Below are 21,462 nucleotides of genomic sequence, written 5' to 3' on the forward strand. Positions count from 1 at the left end.
GGGGGGAGGCGAGGCCAGGCCGCGCGCCGTTGCTGAGTGACTGCACGCGTGACGCGGAGGGAGCGACGGGCGGGCTCCGCCAATCGTGGCGCGGCCCTTCCGCCGGCCCCGCCCTCCCCCCCGCCCGCTTTGCATAACGACCGGCGCCGGCCCTCGCCGGCCCCGCGGCGGGGGACTGCGCTGCCCAGCATGCAATGCGGCTCCGCCGCCGCGTGGAGGGACCAGGCGCTGCGCGGCTGGGCCCGCGCGTTGCATTCTGGGGCTTGTAGTCTCCGCGGGGGCCGGTCGCGGGCGGGCGCGTGCGTGGTGCAGGCGGGAGCGCACGCTGCAGGGCGGGAGGAGCGGCCGCCGCGGCGGGGGCCGCCGGCGGCCTTTGCTGGGGCCTGGGCCCGGGCCTGGGGGCCGGGGAGTTCAGCCCGGTATCACATACCGGGAGACTCTGGGGAGCGCTGGAGCTCCTAGCGCCGGGAGAGCCTGCCGGGATGGCGGCGGTGCAAATACGCTCCCTCTCCGCCTTCCTGCGGCGGGGGAGGGCCCCGCTCAGCCCGTGGGATGAAGCCCTAACGCCAGGGCGGGCCTGGGCTCGGGCTGCACCCCAGGTCTCCTGAAAGGCCTGTAACCTTAGCGGGGGGGTCCGTGCGTCGTGTGGATCGGTGCCTCGTTTGCAAACCCACCTTTGGGTCGCTCTTCCAACTGCAGTTATATCAGACGTCACCTGTGGCGGGTGCTCTTCTTTCAGTCCCGCACAACAGCGCCCAAAGTTGCCCTGTTTTGTCTGGGAAATGCTGCGTAACAAACATTTGGCAAACCAGATGTTTTGGGAAGCTCTAAATCTACTTCAGCTCATGTGCTGAGCCTTACCTGGAAAGTAAATCCAATGTAAATCCAGTGATTTCCAAACACATTACTTGTGTGAGGCATGCACATCGCAGCTGTCTGTATCCTGGAGGTGTCGCACCTGCTGTAATGTAGAGTGCAAATGGTCTGGGCCAGTCCAACCAGCTTACCCAAACTGTGAAAATTGCTGCAAATCCCCCGGTCGATTATGCAACTGTGGCAGTAGGCCTATGGATACACTGCAAACAGATTCAGGATTTCCAGATCTGCAATAAAGCGGGCACAGCAGGTCTGCTTATGATCAAGCACAATACCATAAAGTTGCACTCAGTATTTCCAGGCTGGAAAAGAGGACGCACTGAGGTGAWGTAAGGTAATTCTAGACACCGGTAATCAGTGATCATACCTCTTCGTAAAGCAAGGTGTTACTTCTTTGGAAAAAAAGCATCCAAGGAAACCGAAATCTAAAAATAATAAAAACTTATAATGTTCATATCTAGCAAGGGGTTACTTCTTTGGAAGAAAAGCATCCAAGGAAATGAAAATCTAAAAATAATAAAACCCTATAATGTTCATATCTAGCTCACCTTATGCCACATCAGGTTCTGCAGCAGACCTTTGTAACTACATACAAACTTCACAGACCCTCTCCTTCTCCTTCAGAGTCCCTCCCTCTAATCATCAGCTTGGCCTTTTAATTGCTTTCCCCCATCACCTCTTACATCATTCAAATGACTTTAACTTGTAACTCCTAGTTCTGGGAAAATAAGGCTTGCAGCCTGTTGGAGACAAGTAAAATCTGGAAAACTAATGCTCTTCCTCACTGTCTTTCACCTGTATGCCAAATGTTCTCATGTGCGGAATCACTGTAGCACTTCCACCCCTCTTGGATCCAAGCAGCTTGGGCTCCAAATAAACATTCCTCCACGCATTTCCCCCATTGCTTTGCCTGGGTGTGCTGCGCCGTTATTGCTAGCGATTTGATGGCAGCCTTTGGCAGCAGTGAAGAAGGAGCCTACAGCAGGCAAAGCCCAAATGGCACAACTGATGGGCGGTATTTATCAAGGCTGCTAATGTCAGATGGCTTCTAGGTTCTAAGGCTTTTTCTTTTGAAGGAAAATTGGATCCAGCTGTCCAGCTGTCTTCAAGAGAGCTGCTAAAGCAGATTCAGTAGCTGAGAACTTTGTTTTACCAGCTAAGGAAGGTGGTGGTAACTGCCAGTTGTGGCTTATGCAGAACCGCTAGGACATCAGAGCAATACCGATTTGAACCCTGCCAGACAGGGGTGTTGCAGTCATCCTCTGGAGGAGCCGCTCACCATTACCATGGACAAAGGAGCTTTGTTCAAATCCATTCAGTGTAATATATGAGGTAAAATGGAAAACTTAACAAATGAAAAACAGAATGTCTCCAACCAGAGACAACTCAATTTACCAATCCATAAATCTATATCCATTGTGCTCAGTAAGATTTATAGATACAATGGTGGTGGTGTCTTTTCTTGTCCATTTCTTCCTATCCATGATACAAGCCTTTCASAGTTTCTATAGTACATTTGATTAGTCTTAGTAGGCACTTTGGAACTGAATGCCTTTTAGACACAACTACATGATAGTTTGATTAGTGTTACTGTCTGAATAAAGCTTCTTGGTGGAATTCTTGACTAGATAATTAAACTTGCATGTGCTCAGAGAGAAAACATTTTGATGCAATTTAGTGAATACTACTTTTTGGCACAGTAATTAACAGACACTACTAAAATGTGAGGAGCAAATACTTCACTACTTTAAAAACTGAATGAATGTTCAGAGTGGCCATTCTTCCTCATCACATGAGCTTCATATTAACATGTTCTTGTGGATGAGACCTGCAAGTCTCGGCCTGTCCCTGTCCCCATGGTGGTGCCTGATGCCTGGGGCTACACCAGCTGCTCCCACTGCTGAAGAGTTTTGTTTGGTTTTGGGATGACCTGTTGGCTTTAGCAGAACAACATGACCAATGAGGTGATATTGCCGTGTTTTGGGAACCATGCAGGAACAGCTCATGAGCCCACCTGCAGCTACAGCGTTAGAGGTTGACACCCCAGAGCTCACTGGTTACTCGCTCATATGCAGTCAACAGTTTTGTCAACACCTGCCAGTCGATACAGCTGCAAGAAAACCAGCACGTAAGAGAACTGTAATGGCCCTGAGTAATACTCTTTCTAAAGCAGCTCTGTGTCAGGAGGCTATCAAGTATGTATTAACAAAAGGCCCTGCAAGAAGGATCAGGCAGATTTAGGTGTGGCAATTTAAGATGCTGCCAGTTGTTGGCTCCACCTGGCTGGTGGATGTTACAGGGGAGGCAGGGGGACAAACAGGACATGTGCCATCTCTTCAGCCTCCCAGTTCACAGCCATGAGGAGCTGAAGCTGAGACCTGTGGGGTGAAGGAGGTGYAGATGCCTTCTGCTGCAAGAGGAGTGGGGAAGCTGGTGAGATGTTACTGTCTTAACCCACTGCAGCTAGACTGGCTGCAGACCGTCTGTCTAAACCAGGGTCTATAAAACCACGTAACTTCTAATTACAGAAAGATACAAGGAAAGCTATTTAAGCCCTTAAGTCAACCTAAATCATTCATCAGTCTCACCTCTTGCTTGTCCTTCTCCAAAGGGGAGGCCCAAGTGTCTCTAACTTGTATCATAGCATCACAGGCATGGCAGAGTGGGAGGAAGCTTTTCTGTACAAAATTTGCCACTGTTCTTGCAATTTCTTACTCCCAGTGGACGGTTAACTTTTGGGCCTAGTTTTCCCCATCTATTAGAGCATGACTGGCGGATGCTTAGACAGCACATATCCSCACATTACATTTAGCTCTTTGGCAGCTGGCTGAACTGTGTCTCATTAGATACTGCTCTCTGACGAAAAGAGATGTCTCTGTCTGTGAGGATGAGTAACACATAAAGTAAACTAAGGCAAAGTCACTTACAGACCAAGCCTTTGGTACTCAATTTACCTTTACAACATATCATTTCTGTAAGACTATTGCTGCATGTTACTTCCATTAGCTGTAAAGAAAGCCTACTTTGTGTCACTGAAGTCAAGATTTATCTTCATAGAAAAAGACTTATGTTCTCATCTCATGGTAACTAGGGCTTAGTAATGAACACGACATAAATCCTGGTACAGACTCAAGGTTTATCAAGGCTGCCATCAAATACCATGGATGCTTGAAGGCAGTCTCCACTCAAAGAGATATGAGGAAGGTCCACCAAGGAGAAAGCCATAGAAAGTTGTTGTATACAAGGAACCACACCCAGGTCAGGAAATCCCTAATCTGAAAACGGCTGGAAGCTGGGAAAGTGTTGGGGCAAGCATCATATTTATTCCTGTTATACTTTTCCCAAGGCATCTGTTTGTTGGTGACTGTTGGCGATGCGAATTAGATGGTCTGACCTGACATGGTCCTGTATTATTTGCAAACCAGGGATAGAAGCATCCAGGGACAAGGTGGCTTGCCTGCTAGTATTTCCAGAAGCTGTGTGATGTTTTTAGTGAAGGAGGAACTGTAAAACCTCCGGTTATTCACAGCCCCCCTGTTTAATCTAAGAGACAAGTTGCTCTCTCTTTGTCCTCACTTTGACAGTGGGGAGGATTAGGGGAAGCTCTACCTGGGTGAGAATTTCACTTTCCTCCACCACTATTCTCACAAGAAACCCCAGAGTAAGTACAAACCATTCCTCATCTTCTGTTTCCTACTGTCATGGAGCAGCAAGGACTGCTCTGTAAGGAAAGGCAAGCTGAGTCTAAGGGCAGGCAAGGTGCAGAGACTTCATGGACAAGGGCGCAGTCCCACAGTACCCCGACAAGAAGAGCAGAGCCACTCTGGCAATAGTAACCAGGATCAGACAAGAGCTCACCAGGCACGTCGCAGGTCAAGCCAGTGGGCCAGGGTCCAGGTCCGGACTGGTGAGGTACGTAGACAGGAACAGGCATAGCTGCAATGTAGCTCAGGCAGAGACCAACGGCAAGCAGCTCTCGAGAGGAGGGGAGCAAGTCCCTGCCAAGGCTTCTCACAGCTTGAGCAAGAACAGCTTTTGCTTGAACAGCTCTTTGATCTGAGGCTGGCCAGCTGCACCATCAAAGCTAGTCCTGACCCCAGGCAGCCGAAGCCCTGGGAGGAGGGGATGTGCTCAGGACCCCGGCACTCGCCTGGAGCTAAAGACTTCCCTTTCTCCTGACATCTCTGCTCCAGGCTGCTGCAGAACCAGAGGGGTCACTGAAACTTATACCAGGGCCTGGCCAGCTCTCCCAAATTTAAGGCATATAACGATGAGCAGTCAATGTGCCATCCTGCCCAGAGCTTCGATCCAAGCAATGCTCCAGAGATGCAGTTTGCAGAGCCATGGGTCCCTCCAGCCTCCTGAAGCTTAGCCTTAGTGGGTAGGTACTCAGGAGGCTGGGCCAAGCTCTGCTGCACAGTGACCAGCAAGAACTGATGGGCTCATGGGTTTTCCTGGTAGCAACAGCTCTGCTCCATGGCCCAGACCCTCAGCGTGTGTGGCCTGGGCATGCGCCAGTGACAACCCAGCCCCAGAGCCAAAAAGAGCCAGGCAATTCCTGATGCAGGCTAAGCAGGGCCTGGAGGAGAGAGCAAAGGGACGATGTTTATGGGAAAGTCCCTGAGGACCTGGGAGTGACTGACTGCAGGATGGCTCTCTTAATTTATATTTCCAAGTGGATAATTGGCACAACTGGGAGTTTTCTTTCTTCTCTTTGTTATGGATGTACAGAATACAGCTAGTGAAGACAGCATGACAGACACATATCTGGAGGGGAAATAACTGTGGAAGTGATCCACAACCAGGTAAATGTCATCGTAAATGGGAAACTTTCTCTGCAGGGGTAATAAAGCCTTCCTGTAAACATGCTAGTCACAGGGCATGGGATGTCATGTTCCCCACATTCTGGAGCAGGAATAGTTAAGTTCTGTGTTGCAGAAAAGAGGAGGGAAGAGTCAACATTCTTGGGCATATCCTTGATTGTACAAGCTCAGGTGTTATGATCCTGGCACAGTTAGCCCTGTACTGGCTACATGAGCATGCACAACTTCCCAGGTGTCCCTCCTGGGCAGGGAGCCAGGCCCATCAGCCATGGCAGTGCCAGACTCTGCAGTGCAGCCTGGAGAGCCCCGTCTTGGGCAGCTGCTCCAGCTGAAGGGCCTTCATGCAAGCTGTGGAGACCATGACAATGTGGGGAGTGTCACAGCTCGTGATGGGAAACTTGCCTGTCCTTGAAGGTCTCTGACCCTTTGAGTCAGCCACCCCAAATCACTTGTACTCTGTCCTTCAAGAGTCATGGGACCAGCTGAAGGTTACTGCTTTCCAATTACTAGAATATGTCCATGGGGCCCCCCAGGGCACCAGGTAAGTGTCATCAGCCACAGTGCAGACAGTCCCTCTCAGTCATATTTCTTTTTCCTGGGRACAGAGGAGGCCAGTCTGCCCCTGTTGAAAGATGAACATGTTCCAAAACCAGGGGCTTGGCCTACTTCACTAATGTAAGCTGTCATGATATCCTTGTCCATGGCCATCTGTATGGCCCTGGAGCACAGGGAAGTGGTATTCCCTCTGATTCCTGTAATCATAGCCCCTTTGTAGCAGTGGATGCTGCTCCCCTTAATTAAAAAACTGCCATTTGGCAACAAGGGGACCTGGATGGGTGGAAGGAGTAGGGAAAAGATAATATTTCAGCCCTTCGGCTCTAGCCTGAGGAAGCTCCACTGGCTATGAACCATCTGGCCATACCTTGAAGACTATGAGCAGGCCTGAGGTGACCCTCTGCAGCCCGGACCTCACCTGGACATCACTTTTGACAGATCAGCATGGCTGTGTGGACATGGGGTGACCGTACAGTGTTTTGAGGTGGGCGCAGGGTGTGCACGAGGCAGGCGGCATGGAGCTGGGTGTATGCCAGCAGGTCCCAGCACTGGTGAGATTTGGCAGGGATGTCTCCAGAGCACTGGGACGCTGCCAGTTCAGGCCTTAGCTCACACACTTCCTTGTGCTGAAAGCCCCAAGCAATGAGAGTTTTTGCATGCATTAGACAATTCTTTGCATTTCAGCAGCACAGGGGAATAATAGAGCTTTTTTTTCTCATAACCCCCTGCTTGGCAGCACTGGAACATTACTTATGAAGGAGCCAAACTCCGGGTTTGGAGCCCTGTGGTTGGAGCAACCGTCATCACCCCCAGATCATAACACGCAGCAATGCTGAAAGCCCCTCATACTGCCAGTTCCCTAAACACCATGGTGCTGTGACACTGCTAGCCAGGGGTATTTTGAGCACGTAATAAATGAGATATACTGACTCGTGCTAATGTCCTTGGATGGACAGGGGAGCTGGTGGTTTTAATCCACCATAGCTGGATGTGGTTAGTCTTAGATTTGATTAGCTAGCATGTTACCACCATGAACCACCATGCCCAATTTCAGATCTGGCACATGTTAGCAATATGCTTCTTTTCCTGAACACAGTCACTGAGAACTGCAAGACTTACTGCTTGCACTGCAGAAAATAGGCATGTTTTAGCCTAAGTATCTCAAGTGGGATCCCAGTGACAGCAAAGTATTTTATAGCTCTCACACTGTTAGAGGTTATCAGGAGCCTTCACTGGGATTTTGATCTGATTTTGCAAACTCAAACTGAGGACTTCTCTTATAAGCCAAGACAATTTTGTGCAAATAATTGCTACAGACAAGGAGAAGATTTCCTGAGGTGGCTCAGGAGGCTTCAGTTCCCCCCTGCTCCCCTTGGTCCTAGTAATGCAAGGTGCATGTCCATGCTGTGTGCACGYTGTGCAGCCAGCACCTCCCCCGTGTCCCTCCTCAGTACCGCCCTGATTACAGCATCCGAAGAACGGCGGATTTGCTTTCGTGTTCTCATGTCCACGTATTAACCTGGCCTGACATTGCTTTGCTTGTGTGAGCTGATAGCACAGCCTGAGATCAGCTGGTTGCAGAGATTACATCCAAGTCTACAAGAGAAGACAGAGTCTAATAACTTTTGTTCTACAAAACAAGTTGTAGTTTTTGCTGCAGAATAAATTTAAAAAATACCTATATACATACATACCCCCCCATATATATGTATATAAAATATCCTGTCTTGCTGCAGAGATAAGAACGTCACAGATGTGGAGCTATTTGAATCTGGAACAAGAGACACTTCTCTTTTTGTGCCTTAATGGAAGAAAATGTAAGTGTAATTATGATTCTGGTATCAACACATATCCAGTACAGCTGGCTATTGCCACCATATCCTGCTCATTTGAAGAGCTGTTCTACACCAAAGAAATATACATTTGGTACCACATTGTTACAGACAACATCTAATATTCTTGTTGTCTCAGTAACTTCAATTTGTAAGAAGTCAGCAAAGCGGCAAGTCCCTGAGTTTACATATTGCAGTATTTTGTTGGTTTCACATGATTATTGGCAGAAATGGCAATTTTATTTTAAACCTCCTGTGATCTGATTTCAAGATCTATTTGGTTCTTCAGTCCCCATGGCAATAGCTTCTTAAATCCTGAAAATAACAGTGTGCGCAGCTATTTTGACTGAATAAACCAGACTACACACACACATAAGGCTAAGCATATGGGTACATGCTTGCAGGGAGAGGGTTTCGTTTCGGTCTTGAAAGTAAATAGCTATTTTCTGAGCACACGTAGAGATCTGCTGTACTTGGTCAGATCTGTCAAGCGAGGGAGTGCTATTTTTACATCAGCACTTTTTAAAGCAGGCCTGCATTCATCCTTCTGAATGGCTTTCTAATGACATCTGATGTTGGTTTTGTGCACCACGAACCCATCAGATGTTACTCTTCTCAGCAAAATACCGCTGAAATGGTGACATAGAAGAAAAGAGGCAGAAAATGGATCTTAGTCTCATTTTGTGTATTTATGCATTGCCCCCCTGGATTGGAGCAGTCAATCAAAATGGGAAGCCTTGTGAGTTGTTTCAGTTAAGAACAAGAATTTATGGTTTTAGCTTTGATGCTACCTGAAACGTTGGAAGGCAACGTACTACAAGGGAAGAATAAATTGCACAGGCAGTTTCTTTGCTCACAGGGCTCTCTGCCTTTTTGAGGAACCAGCRCTTTGGCCCTGGCGCTTCCTGCACCTGTGTGACCCTGAAAGCTCGAGAAACCAGGGCTGATGGGCCCCGGGCCCCACGGGGACATGGGCCCTGGGGCTGTCATGCTCACCTGCCCACTGGCACTCGGCTGCCGCGTGCTCCGTCAGGTCGATGCACGCAGGATGCTGAGGCAGGTGGATGCCCACGATGATTTATTTGTGAGGTTTGTAGCCCACTGGCATGCATTGACTCTAAAAGTTGCTTTTTGGGGGAAAAAAATAAAATAAAAGAGAGGGAAGGGAAGGGAAGGGAAGGGAAGGGAAGGGAAGGGAAGGGAAGGGAAGGGAAGGGAAGGGGAAGGGGAAGGGGAAGCTGCTGTGGATTTAAAGTCCAACCTCAAACAGCATGGGGGTTGGCAACGCTATATCTAAGCTGAAGCACAACAATGACAGCATAACATGAATAAAAAATGTGAATGTGGAGTAATTGAGAGGGGAGGGATCTTTCTGTGAGCATTTGTTTGCAAATAGCTTTATGGTGATTCAACGGAACTGATGTAAACGCTGGCTGAGTTGGACTGGGTGCAAGCCAGCCTGGTGTGGGTCCTAAAATTTAACTGAAACTGATATTTTATACCAATTTCTTCAGTCGGGGGGGTGGGGAGAGTGGTGAGGAAAGCATGCAAACCAGCCTGGGATTATCCAGACTGTCTTTGGAGACATTTGTTAACCTCCTGCAAGCCCGAGCTGCACGGAGGAAGACGACACGTGGCCAGGACGCGTCCCCCCCTCCGGCACCTGACCAGCCCCCATGTTGAGCCAGGACGAGAGTTTGGCAGGCTGGTGATGAACCAGCTCGGGAGCTGACCCAGRGTGAAAAAGCAGAGAGTTTTTTTCCCCCCCCCAGGCTTTGTTTCATGCCCTCAACCAGTTAGCAAGTGAGAGACCCCCGAGGCCTCCCAGCAAAACTTCAGCAGTGAGGCTTGATATTTCGGTGCTGCCACGGTAAATGTAAGCAGGGAGGAAAACCAGCAGCGGGAGAACCAAAAACCCTGCAAGACTTTGCTTTGAAAGCCCGCAGCAAGAGGGGCCCCTTCGGGAGCCTCCGTCAGCTGCCCCATGGCGGCCCATGCTCCCCGGCACGACTCTTTTTCCTTTATTTGACGGTGAATTCTGGTCTCCTCCGTTGTGTGCGTCACGCCGTACATTGTAGGTGCTTGGCGAGCCCGTATGAAAACACCAGGGAGGCCACAGGGAACAGAAACCAAAACACACCTTCCTGGCTGCCAGGACTTTCACCTTTGGCTGGAAGTCAGCACTGGCTTCGCCAAAATCCCCGTAGGATTTCCACTGTCCCGGACGATAAGTAAGAGTTCAGATGATAATGTGGGCGCCACTGATTTAAAAAAACAACAAAAAAAGTTTATCCCAAGTGGCGTAGCGCCTGTTCAGCGAATCCCCGGCACAGCTCCATCTGTGCAAAGGAAAAGGGCTTCCTCGCATTTGAGAGATAACAGCACTCGGGGCTGCAGAAGATAACAGGGCTGTTTAATTTAAGGGTATGGCTGTGGCAGCAGCGCAGGGGGTCTTGCTGCTCCAAATCGCCCCAGCGGCATTGCCTGGTGGCTGTCACACACGGACCCTGGAGGTTGCTAGGGGGAAAGTGCCAGAGTAAACATCACCGCTGCTTGCCACAGATATTCAAAGGATGGAGCCCCTTTTAGATGGAAATGCCGCGTTTGCTAGCTAACCTTTGGGGAGGTTGCTCAGGCTCCTGCTAGGTGCTGCTGGTGGTTCGATAATCATCACAGCTATGTTTCTGAATGGTTTCAAGCCCTGCGGATAGATGCGGGGACCCTGCGGTCAGAGGGGAAATCCTCCCAGGTTGCGAGGAGGGAGCAGGCTGCTCACTCTGCACATCCCCTGTATGGTGAAATGTTACATTTAGCAGCTAAGCCAGAACTACTCAGTTTTCCGTGCAGATCATTAGAAACCCATATTGGTAGGGAGAGTGGAACATACAAATACATTTTGTAAATCTAGCAGAAATGCAACTCAGGATGACAAATGGAGCTATTAAAACTTCATGTCTTAGATATATTTGACCAATATATGCATGTTTCCTGGAGTTGTAGTTTTGCAAGTTACTTATAACTCAAAAATAGCAATAAATCCCTCCTAGAGGATGTTATTTATCATCTTCATTTCAATTTATTCCCATAAAGGATGCCAATGAATTAGAGGGCCGACGCCTTTCATAAGCTCACCTTATCTGCTGTCCAGGTTGCGTTTCTGCTGGCTGGAGGAGGCAGGTCTGATGGCTTGGTAGGAGATCTTTACAACGGCCGTTCAGAGCTGTGAGCGATGCCACGGTGACGGGCGCATAAAATGCTGGCAGCATTCTGAATAATTGTTGCAACTGCATGTCTGAAACGGTTTATTACAGCAGTGACTTCCCAGGTCATTGACCCCATCAAGGAAGCCCATTTTTGAAAAGCCAAATGATGGGGAAGGGGCACAGGGGGTCAGAAGTAGGATTGCATTAGTCCTAGACCAGTTTTCCTTTCCTCTATATCCTCAAAATAAGGGGTAATGCCGCATCAGGTAACATCTGAGGAAAGATGTTAGCCTGCGGCTCTGCGAAAACCTGAAGGACATCAACCAGCATCAGCTTTGTGCATTAGAGTCTTTGATTTAATATCTACTTCCTGAAAAAAAAAAATCCAAATTATCTTAAGATAACTAGCGAGGAAGCAGTATTTTTTTACATCCCAACTGCAGGAACATAAGACTGCGCTGACGGATGTGTAATTTAATCTTCTAGTTGAGTCTTTCTAAATATTGACATTCCAAGGAGCAAAACGAATATCAGGACGAAAAACCAAAAAGGCTGAGTGAGGAATATTTACACTATTGGTTGCCATATGTTACTCTTTGCCTAGCCATCAGCGTCATTATTCTTAAGCATATTATTTTTCATCATTAGCCATGTGGAGTGTATTCCTCTCAGTCTCCTGGGTCTGGGACTAGACACTACATCCCAGCCCCGGGATGCCCGGAGAGGGCCATGAAAGCAGCTTGCTTTACCCCAAGGGCTGCGAGAGACCCACAGAGGATGCGGCAAGAGACGGACAGGGGAGCAAATTGCAGTGTCACTGGCTGTGGCAATCCCAGCAAGTTCTTATTCAAGCCTTTTTCCCTCTTTTTAGCATGAGATTTACCGTTTTGATGATGAGATGCCCCACAGGCTCCTGATCAGTCCAGCGGGCTGCGGTTTATAGAGCATGGAGGAGCATTTTGGCTTATTTTTCTGCCCTTGCCCAGGAGACCTTCCCTTCAAGCAGCTCTCGCTACTCGAAAATCTCCTTCTTTTGGGGAGGTGCTGGGGGTAAAGCAGGGCTGGCAGAGACAGCAGCAAACTGGGGTGGCCAGGGAGGGAGGGAAGGATCTGCTGCTGAGGCCTGGGAAGTTAACTGCTGCAAAAGTTAGTTACAGATGATGCATGGAAATTTCAGAAAATATGGAGATGACCTGAAAAACTCACAGGTGATAAAGATGAGAAAATTAGGAGTGGGCAAATCAATAGTCAGGGAAGATAGGAAGATGCTTTTGTTGGCATTTCATTATGGCTTTCCTCTTCCAGAGGGAGTACAGGCTTCAGACATCCCTGTGAGTGTATCTGCATGCTTCAGAAGACAGAAATTGCAAGAGATAGCTATTTTCATTCTTATGTTTTCCTCCCTCACTCTCTATTTAGGGTTTTTGTCATAGGTATTAGCACTAGCAGGTGCAGAACGGGAAGGCTGGGGCCGGTGCAGCTGGATGGACTCTTTAGGCTCAAATTGAAGATAAAAACCCTCCTTAGATACCAGGGATTATTTTGGGTTCTCATGACTCAGCATTTTTAGTTTATTTTGGTTTAAAATGACCGTGTCTGGCTTGCTGCCATGTGGCTGACAAGCCCATGTCCTGCAGGCACCCCATGTGCGCCAGGGAGGGGGGGTTTGCAGGGGAAGGTCCCTTTTGGGATGCACCCAACTAAGGTCTTGCTCCAAGGGAGTCTTTGGTGGCTGTAGCTGGCTCAGCCATTGGCTCCTGAGTCTAAATCCAGAGTCACGAACCTCCAAATCCCACCACAGCTTGGAGAGCATTTGCTGAAGGCCCCCCCCATCATGCCGAATCTCCTTTAAGACCCCCCTCTCCTTCCGCATCCCCTAAAAGTGACCCACAGGCATCCATCCGCCCCCGCGCTCCAGCTCCTCTTCCGCTCATTCATGCAGGGAAAGGCTGGGAGCTGCCTGGGAGGATGTTGCCATGGTGGGAGGGAGAGGGTGGTTATTCCCCCCCTCGGCRAGTTCCCAGGTTTACGCATATCCCCGCGCCTTCCCCCAAACAGGTGTTCGAGCTGGAGGCTGCCGAGCCGAGGCGGTGCCCAGCAGCTAACGGAGGAGCCCCCTCTCTTTTAGCTAATGCGGAAAAAGAGTCAGATGAAACCAGGCATCGTTAACGCACTTCGGCTTAGTCGCCAGGGAGGGTCACAAGCAGGGATGGGATAAAAAAAGCATCGCGGATGGCGAGACCGTGAAACAAATGGCGCTGATGGGGAGGCCGCGCCGAGGCCGCCGCAGCGCGAGCCGCCCCGAACACGCGCCTTTAAATGGGCCCTGATGATAATCGCCGGCTCCGCGGCGCTGGCAGGTCACTGAACAGCGTGCCTCCCACTCCCTCCCGGCCCGGCGAGCTGGTGCACGCATGCTCATCGCTGCGTTTAAAGGSAGTGCTCCCACTTGGGTCGCAATCCTTCCTTTTTTGTTGTTTTTTGCTATTTACTCGGTCCTTCTTCGAGCCTTCTGCTGTCTATAAAGGCATCTGTTACTGTCATTTTTCACTCTGAACAAAGGTGTTTGCATCAACATGCGTACGCGGCTATTGGGAATTTTGCAAGAAAAAATGGAAGAGTCTGATCGTTCCACAAGATGAGCCATATTTCCTCAGGGAGGAGCTAGTTTAAGAGTCAGTCTACAGGGCAGAAGGAAGAACCCTGAACCCCCCTGAACTTGGCAAGTGTTGGGGTAGACTGTAGCTTGCCCCTCGCGAGTTGCCTTGGTCCTCTCCAAGCAGGAATCGGTATGAAAAGCTGCACCACACCCAGGAATGTATTGCTTAAGGTTAACGCTGAGTGCACTCAGTGGGCACACACCCTGGAGAGGCTGGCATGCTTGGAATTGGTTTATCAGAGAGAAAACAAACAAAAATAATCATCTACGGAGCTTTTAGCAAGATTCCTTACTGATCACACACCATTTCGTGGCGCACGCAGAACTGTGGTCTGCAACACAGCCGAACCACCATAATATTGGTATGGGCAGGGGCAGAGTCAGCAGCACCTTTGCCAGCTTCTACGGTCAGACTTCTTGCTGCTGCAAGGCTGAAATCCTATGTCCTGTCTCCTCTCTCTGCCCCCAGTTCGATTCCCCCAGAGCACCTTTCTCAAGGGGTTATTAAGCCACTAGTGATGCAAACTTGGTCATTTCTCTAATGGACAACAAGGAAGGGGGAATTCAATCCCATCTGCTCCTGTGTGGAGTAGTTTATAGATGTGAATAAGCATCTGCTAAATTGCATTTCCACCTGACCGTGAACCTGTATCGGCAGCACATTACGGTTGATTTTACTTTAGAGGTTTTTAAAAGGTTCTTACAGGGATCATTTAAAAAAGGGGTTGTGAAGGTTGCCCTCTCCCAAACAACRTATTCCCCAGAACACTTGATACTCACACTCATCACTTAATTTGGATATTTCACTTTCCATCAAAGTTGGCCAATTAAAATTCCACTACCACACTGTGGGATCTTTATGAAGGGGTTATCATGATTAGAAAAATTCATTAGAATATAGGGGGAAAGAAACAGGAATGCTTCTTGCAAATGCAGATAGGGTTGCTAGTAGCTATTTTCCTAGGTCCTATGACCTATCTGAAAGCAGAAAGGATTGCTAGTTGTTTCCTGCAGTTCAAAAAAAAATAGAATTTATTTTCTTTAACATAATTAATTGTACTAGAAATCAGATTTCAGCAGCCAAATATTCAAATGGAACTGTGGACCTATACACAATACCATTTATTACTCTTAAATATGATTCATAATAATACTTCAATGCATCGTAGGGCAAAACTCACTCTCATGCACAGGCTCACGCACAGGCACTTTCTGTGGTGGTTTAAAGGGTTACTGCCCCTGTAGCAGAAACGAGGGGAGGTGCACGCAACACACCTGCCCAAGCCTCACTTAATATTCAAGGGAAGGAGAAGGAGCAAATCCCCTGCCGCTTCTTGGCCCCCCCCTTGGCGGGAGGTTCGCAGCCTGTGGTGGAGCTGGCGGCATGAATCACACTTCCAGCTAACTCCCAGGCAGATGTCTGTCTGCGCCACAGGAGACAGGTTCAGAGCCATCCCCGGGTGCGTGGGCACTTCCCAGGAAGGGCCGCGGGACCCTTCCCTTTGCTGGGTCCTGCAGCTCGCTGCCAAGATTAACTCATTACTGAGCTGCACTTCAGGGACCAGAGATGCTCCACAAAGTTGGTTTCTCTCTTACGCTGCACAGCCCCGCTGTTCACAGTATTACTGAAAAAAATTATAATCAGTTTTTCTTCCAAGTTTGACAAGCAAAAGGATGTAATTGCATTTAAGTTCTCTTTTTTGTTGTTTTTGTTTTGTTTTCACTTATGCATTGAAAAAAACAGGTATTTGTTAGCAAAGAGATGGTTTTACCTAGTTCACAAGAGAGATGGATGTGTTACGGGTCATACTACGGTCACTGTGCAAATCTGTTAGCAGGTGCAGCTCACCCCAGCTCCTTTTAGAAATGAAAGATGTGGCCATCACCGCTACGCTTCTCGGAGCTGGAACCAGGAACATTTTACTTTCTCAATAGATTGAAAAGGAAAATGCTGTCAATTGTAGGACCTTGCTCAGTCAAAATGCATTAGAAGAGGAATTACCAAAAATAACAAAAGCTATCTCTGACACAGATTGACAGCCTAGAATTAGTCTGAAACACACGGCTCTGCAAAGTAGTTCCCAGATTGTACTGCTGCTGCTGTTAGATGCTGAGGCCCTGTCCAAACACAAAAGTCGCTTCACTTTTATTCTAGTACTGTATAATCCCCACTTCTCTTTCTCTCCTCTCTAAGTGTTGAAGCAGATATTCCAGCCAAAAGGTATTAGTGGTGTAATTTATACCCATAAGAAGGGAGAAATATATTTTTATGCCAATGTACCTGTGTGCTCCACTCTGAATTATATTATTTTAACTGTTTCAGAGGAAAACTCCTCCACTCTCCCTCAAAATACTGTAACCTTTTCCTTAATCAGTAGAAAAGCAGTATACAGACRGGGCTTTAGGCTTCTAGAAAAAAATCACCTTCCCATTCCCCTCAGAGTCAACATAACTGGCGATCATCCTTTTTTCCCAGGATTTTGCAGCTCGATTGGCTCCCTGATCTGGATGGCTCATGAGATTATATGAACCCTAGTGCCAGCACAAGAAAGAGAAAGAGAATGGATACCCTACTGGTGTTAACATGGATTTTTATAAGCCAATTATGCAAATATCTCTTGAGTCTTCCCAGAAACCTTGAACTTACTGTACTTATGCTACATGTACTTGCCTGTTTCCCAGGAACGGGGATCAAAGCATTTATTCACTCTGTTGCTACTGAATACCTTTTCCAAAGATTCCCTTGGTAATGGGCTGCACCGCAGCTGTGGGGCAGAAATGGTGGTGGTAATGCCTCTTTTACATGGCCTGCACCAGTTATTTATTTATACTCTGGCTCAGCACTCACTGCTCTTAACCAGGAGATGGGTGATGAGGCTCTCCCTTGGCACGCAGAAATTCAAACCAGCCACCTCCAGGACAATTCATTGCTACCAGGCGAGTCAGAACAATTCAGGACGCTCTGAGCCACCTTCAGGCATCATCTCCTAAGCGAGAACCACCAGTGCTCTTGGGGAAAGGTAAAATGACTGGACAGATGTATGCTGAATCCTGCCCTGCTGGGCTGCCTGGTATGAGGGCTTGGTTTGGCATCATTTGCAGCCTGCCACCAATGTAAATAAGCTAATGAATGTGTTTTAACATTTGCAGGCCATTCTGACACTGCAGGCTAAGAGCAACAAACACACATTATCCCTAGCGACCACAGCAACACCTCCTGCCACTCTGGATGCCTGGCTGTCAGAGCCAGCAACTGGGGCAAGCGGAAAAGAGCAGTCTTGCTTTGAGTTATTTGCTCCTGATGAAGTCCCAGTAGGGCACTGACTGTATCTGGTATCAACCAACCACCTTCTTATGGCACCCTCAATGTTCATTATGCAAGTAATGCTGTTTTTTGCAATGAGTTTTACGGTCATTTTCAAGTTAACAGTATTTGTGCTGAAAGTTGTGCTGTGCAGGGCGTTGCTTTTTAGTAGGTTGCATATTGCCGCAATATGGGTTTTGTTAGTAGATTGGAAAAGAACACAGATAAAGATTACTGATAAAAGACAGGTTAGAATTTGTATCAGTTACCAGTTTATGCTGTTTATGCTGACTCAAATTAGTCATGTACTTTGCAATGCAATGATGGCAGGCTACCTATGATTACCTATGTAATCGTATTTCTAGAGCAAGCGGTCCTTGTTTTAATCTGACGTGACTGGGAACAGACAGCAAGTATTGCATAGGGAAGGGAGGCCTGCACTGGGCAAGAGGCTAACTGGCTGGGAGGCCATCTGTGCCCTGACCAGGGTTTCGTTTTCAACCTACTGGTAGGCCAGCTTTGAATCCTCATGTTTGTTCATCTCTAGATGACAGCTTGCTTGTAGCTCTGCTCAACCTTTGCTGTGGTTGCATCTTTGTATATGGTCAAAGCAGTTTTGCTGAGAAATCAGGACTTGTGGTGCTTATTCCTCTCCTCAGAGGATAAGGAAACCAGGACCTCAATATATATCCAGGTAAAAGCAGTGTGGCTAGGTAGGGCATACAGCTAACTATGGGAATATACTAGGCAGTTTCTGGAGCACATGAAGTGGAAGCAGGCTGCAGGCCAATGCTTAAGCAGAGGTAACTCAGGTCACTGCGACTCTGCTCAAGGACAAGGCCATGTGGACCAAGAGAGGAACCAGGTAGCGATCACTACAGTGTAACTGACTCCAGCGCAAAATGACACCAGGTCCCAGGAGGAGTCAAAGCCACAGAGCAATTCACCACTCAGGTTAACACCAGCAGCTGCAGATCTTCCTATGGCAATACAACAGGATTTGTACTGGTATAAATCATGTGCGCCACTACGTTCAGAGACAGGAAAGTAAGGAAGGAAGAGAAACAAAGGGCAGAAACAGAGATGGCCCTAAAAGGGAACTTATTTTCTTACCAAGCAATCCCGAAAGCAACAATAAGGTACTAAACAATACAGCACAGCTAAGCATTTCATTGCTACGCAAGGTCACAGTCTACCTTTTCCCACCGCTGCCCTCAGTGGGAGGCTCACTGTGGAGCAATGGATGCAGAGCCCAACTGACAGCCAAACCTGGGGAATCTGGCCGTGTCCCCAGGATGAATCCGACATCCCTGACTCTCAGGATGAAGACAAAGGGTGAGAGAAAGGAAATATTATGATTCCCACCCGACAGAGAAGAACGAATGGCGGCGGTGGCAAGGCTGTGTGCACGCTAGGACGGCTCCATCAGTACCAGAATAGCAGTGTGCTACCCTGCAAAGCACTTCYAGTGAGGACAGAGCTATTTCAGTGAAACTGATTTTTTTTCAGCAGAGTAACACCCTCCTGAGTGCAGCAAGCAATGATGCAGCTACAAGCAATGGTTTTGAAGATTTAACTATCACTAGCCCAGAAGCTCCCAGCTGCACAGCAATGTTAGCCAGGGATCTCAGCCCTCCCCTCTGCTCACTGACCGAGCTGGCCTGGTTCACCCGATTCGGGCTTTCCCTGTGACGAGATATTTAGGATACAGACCTACCACAGTCCTGCTGGAGTGGAAGAGCTATGCCTTCCCAGCACTTGCAGCCACTGCTGCTCCCTTCCCACCCCTCGGGGACAACAGCAGCAGCCAGCACAGCTGAATCCTCTGGGTTTCCATCCTATCCTCACTGTGTGGCAAAGGGTCCACGTTTCATCCAGCTCTGCCTCTTTTCCCTGGGGCATCAACTTTCAGTGTGCCTGTATTACTGAGAAGCCTCCAGGCAGTTTGTTTCCCTGTCCGAACCAACATGGCTCGGCTAGGAAAGGCTTCAGTAGTACGTGAAGTTATACTGGCAAAAAAGGACGTCTGCTGCTCCGACTCACTCTGTTTGGGGAAATGATCCAAGCAGCATCAGCAGAATTATTTTGCTGCGTGACATGCATCTCCCGCAGGAGGGCTGGCCAACGGGATTATGTTGACCGTCCCTTTGTAAGTAGGGATGAGACTTCCCAGAATTTGGGAATTGCCAATCTGCAACAAACAAATGGCTGGCAAGTTACTTTTTTAAAAAATATTAGTGGCAAAATGGGCCTTTAAAGGAGATAAATAAAAGATGACAAATTAGATGAGAAGCGGGAAACAGGCTCTAAGCAGTGCAATCCTCTTCTAAAGAGACCCATGGCAAAATACAGAGTCTAAGATAATGAGAGGGCCCTCCTTTTCCTGCAACGTTGGAAGGTGTGCTCACACCCCCTGCTCTAGGAGCCTCATTCAGGAGTTATAACTACTACATTCACATTAGTCACGAGTGATTCAGACTGCTCCAACTTGATTTCGCTGACAATGGAGAGACGTAGTTGTGACAGGCGCTAGCACGCAAGTGGTCTGAACACAGCCCCAGCTGCTTCACGCTCCCTWGAAGATTTGTTCTCCTGACATCGCTCCGAAGTGGGAAGTACTATTTCCATCCCACAGATAGGAAAAGATGACTATATCTGGAGCAGGCTACCAAGCTGCATGAAACAAGCCATTTTCACCAGCTTATCTCTATTTTGCCATAGTTTACTTTGGCCCAGAAAGCTGCGTTTTTCCACACAAAATCCTGAAGTCATCACTCAGTGTGATATTTTTTCACTTATGAAAAAGTCATAAGCCATCTTATCCTGACTTCAGCTATTTTAAGGCAAAAGGGAATTTAGATTTCTCAACAATGGAGATTTTAACATGTGCTGCTTGCCAATATAATGAGAGCATCCAAGAAATATGACTCAAGTTGTCATGCTTCTTGAAGCTAGGAACTGTCTTCTCTATTAAATCTACCACAGTTTTCCATGGACGCAACTTGGCTTCTATTTTTGCTCTCGTATTATGCCGAGTTAGACTGCATGTGCAATACAACTTAAATACAGATACAGAAAAATACAATTTTTTTTCTTGACACGTTCTGGAATGAGGGGGAAGTAACATTAGATTTATTTATGCACTTCTCTTCATACTAAATTGCTGGCACTTCAGCAGAAGGACTCCCCACAAGAATGGTCTTTCAATCTCGAATCCTCTCCAACTACAGTGAAGGAAATCCCAGTGCCGAAGCTCCTATTCCTCTTCCCTGCAAGTGTCAGACTTTGGACCACGTGGGGAGATAAAGAGCTCTTCTGCTGACTCATCTTGGCACAGGTCAGGTAACCTTCCTTAGGTCCAACAAGGGGAAAGAAAAAAGGTCTAAGGAAAGCTAAAATGTCTGCATGGAAAAAAAGCAAAAAAAAAAAAAAAAAAAAAAAGGCTCTTGAACAAGCCAGCTCAGGAAGGAATTGGTCCTACCAATGATTCATTTGAGTTTGCAAATAGTCAACTTGCAAAAATTCAATATTCAAGCAACCAGGATTTGGTTGCTTCCACGAGATGGCCCCAACGTGGAGCTTACATGAAGCACTCAAGAAAAGCAAAGCTCTGCCCCTCTAGTTTTGAGGCCTCTCGCTAAGCCCTCGAGCTTTTGTGTAGGAATCCATACCCAAGATGTCAATAAACTCAGAAGTGCTTTACTGTGGAACTAGGTAAGAGAAGGAATGGCTGAGAAGAGAGCTTAGATCTGTTCAAAATGTTCTCACAGGCTTCCTGCAAATACCTCAGCTGCACACTTCCGGACATACTTATGCATCAGGTCCCTCACTAAACAAGAGGTTAACCCCCTTTCCGAAAGTGATATAGGCTTTTACTGTATCAGGTATCTTGGGGGAGCTGGATCTTTGGGCCTTTAATTTCTACGTACAGAAATCTGTGTCTCACTGATTCACTTGTGGATCCTTGTGAATCCTTATCTCAGCCATGAGCTTGATCAGTTGTCAGTATACAAAGCAACATCAACACAACACAAGCTAATAACAGAGCTGAGGAAGTACTGCAGAAATAATCTGAAGAGCACATGCTGATAAGACTAAGAAATTCACATCAATTACTAGGACCCTATTCATTTTTTTGCACACAGCTGTATGCACAGCATTCCATTCCCAAGAAAGCCAGCAGAAAGGAAAAATAGCATGAATACTCATG

This window comes from Apteryx rowi, unplaced genomic scaffold (assembly GCF_003343035.1).
Source record: "Apteryx rowi isolate R43461 unplaced genomic scaffold, aptRow1 scaffold_402, whole genome shotgun sequence".
NCBI lineage: Eukaryota > Metazoa > Chordata > Aves > Apterygiformes > Apterygidae > Apteryx > Apteryx rowi.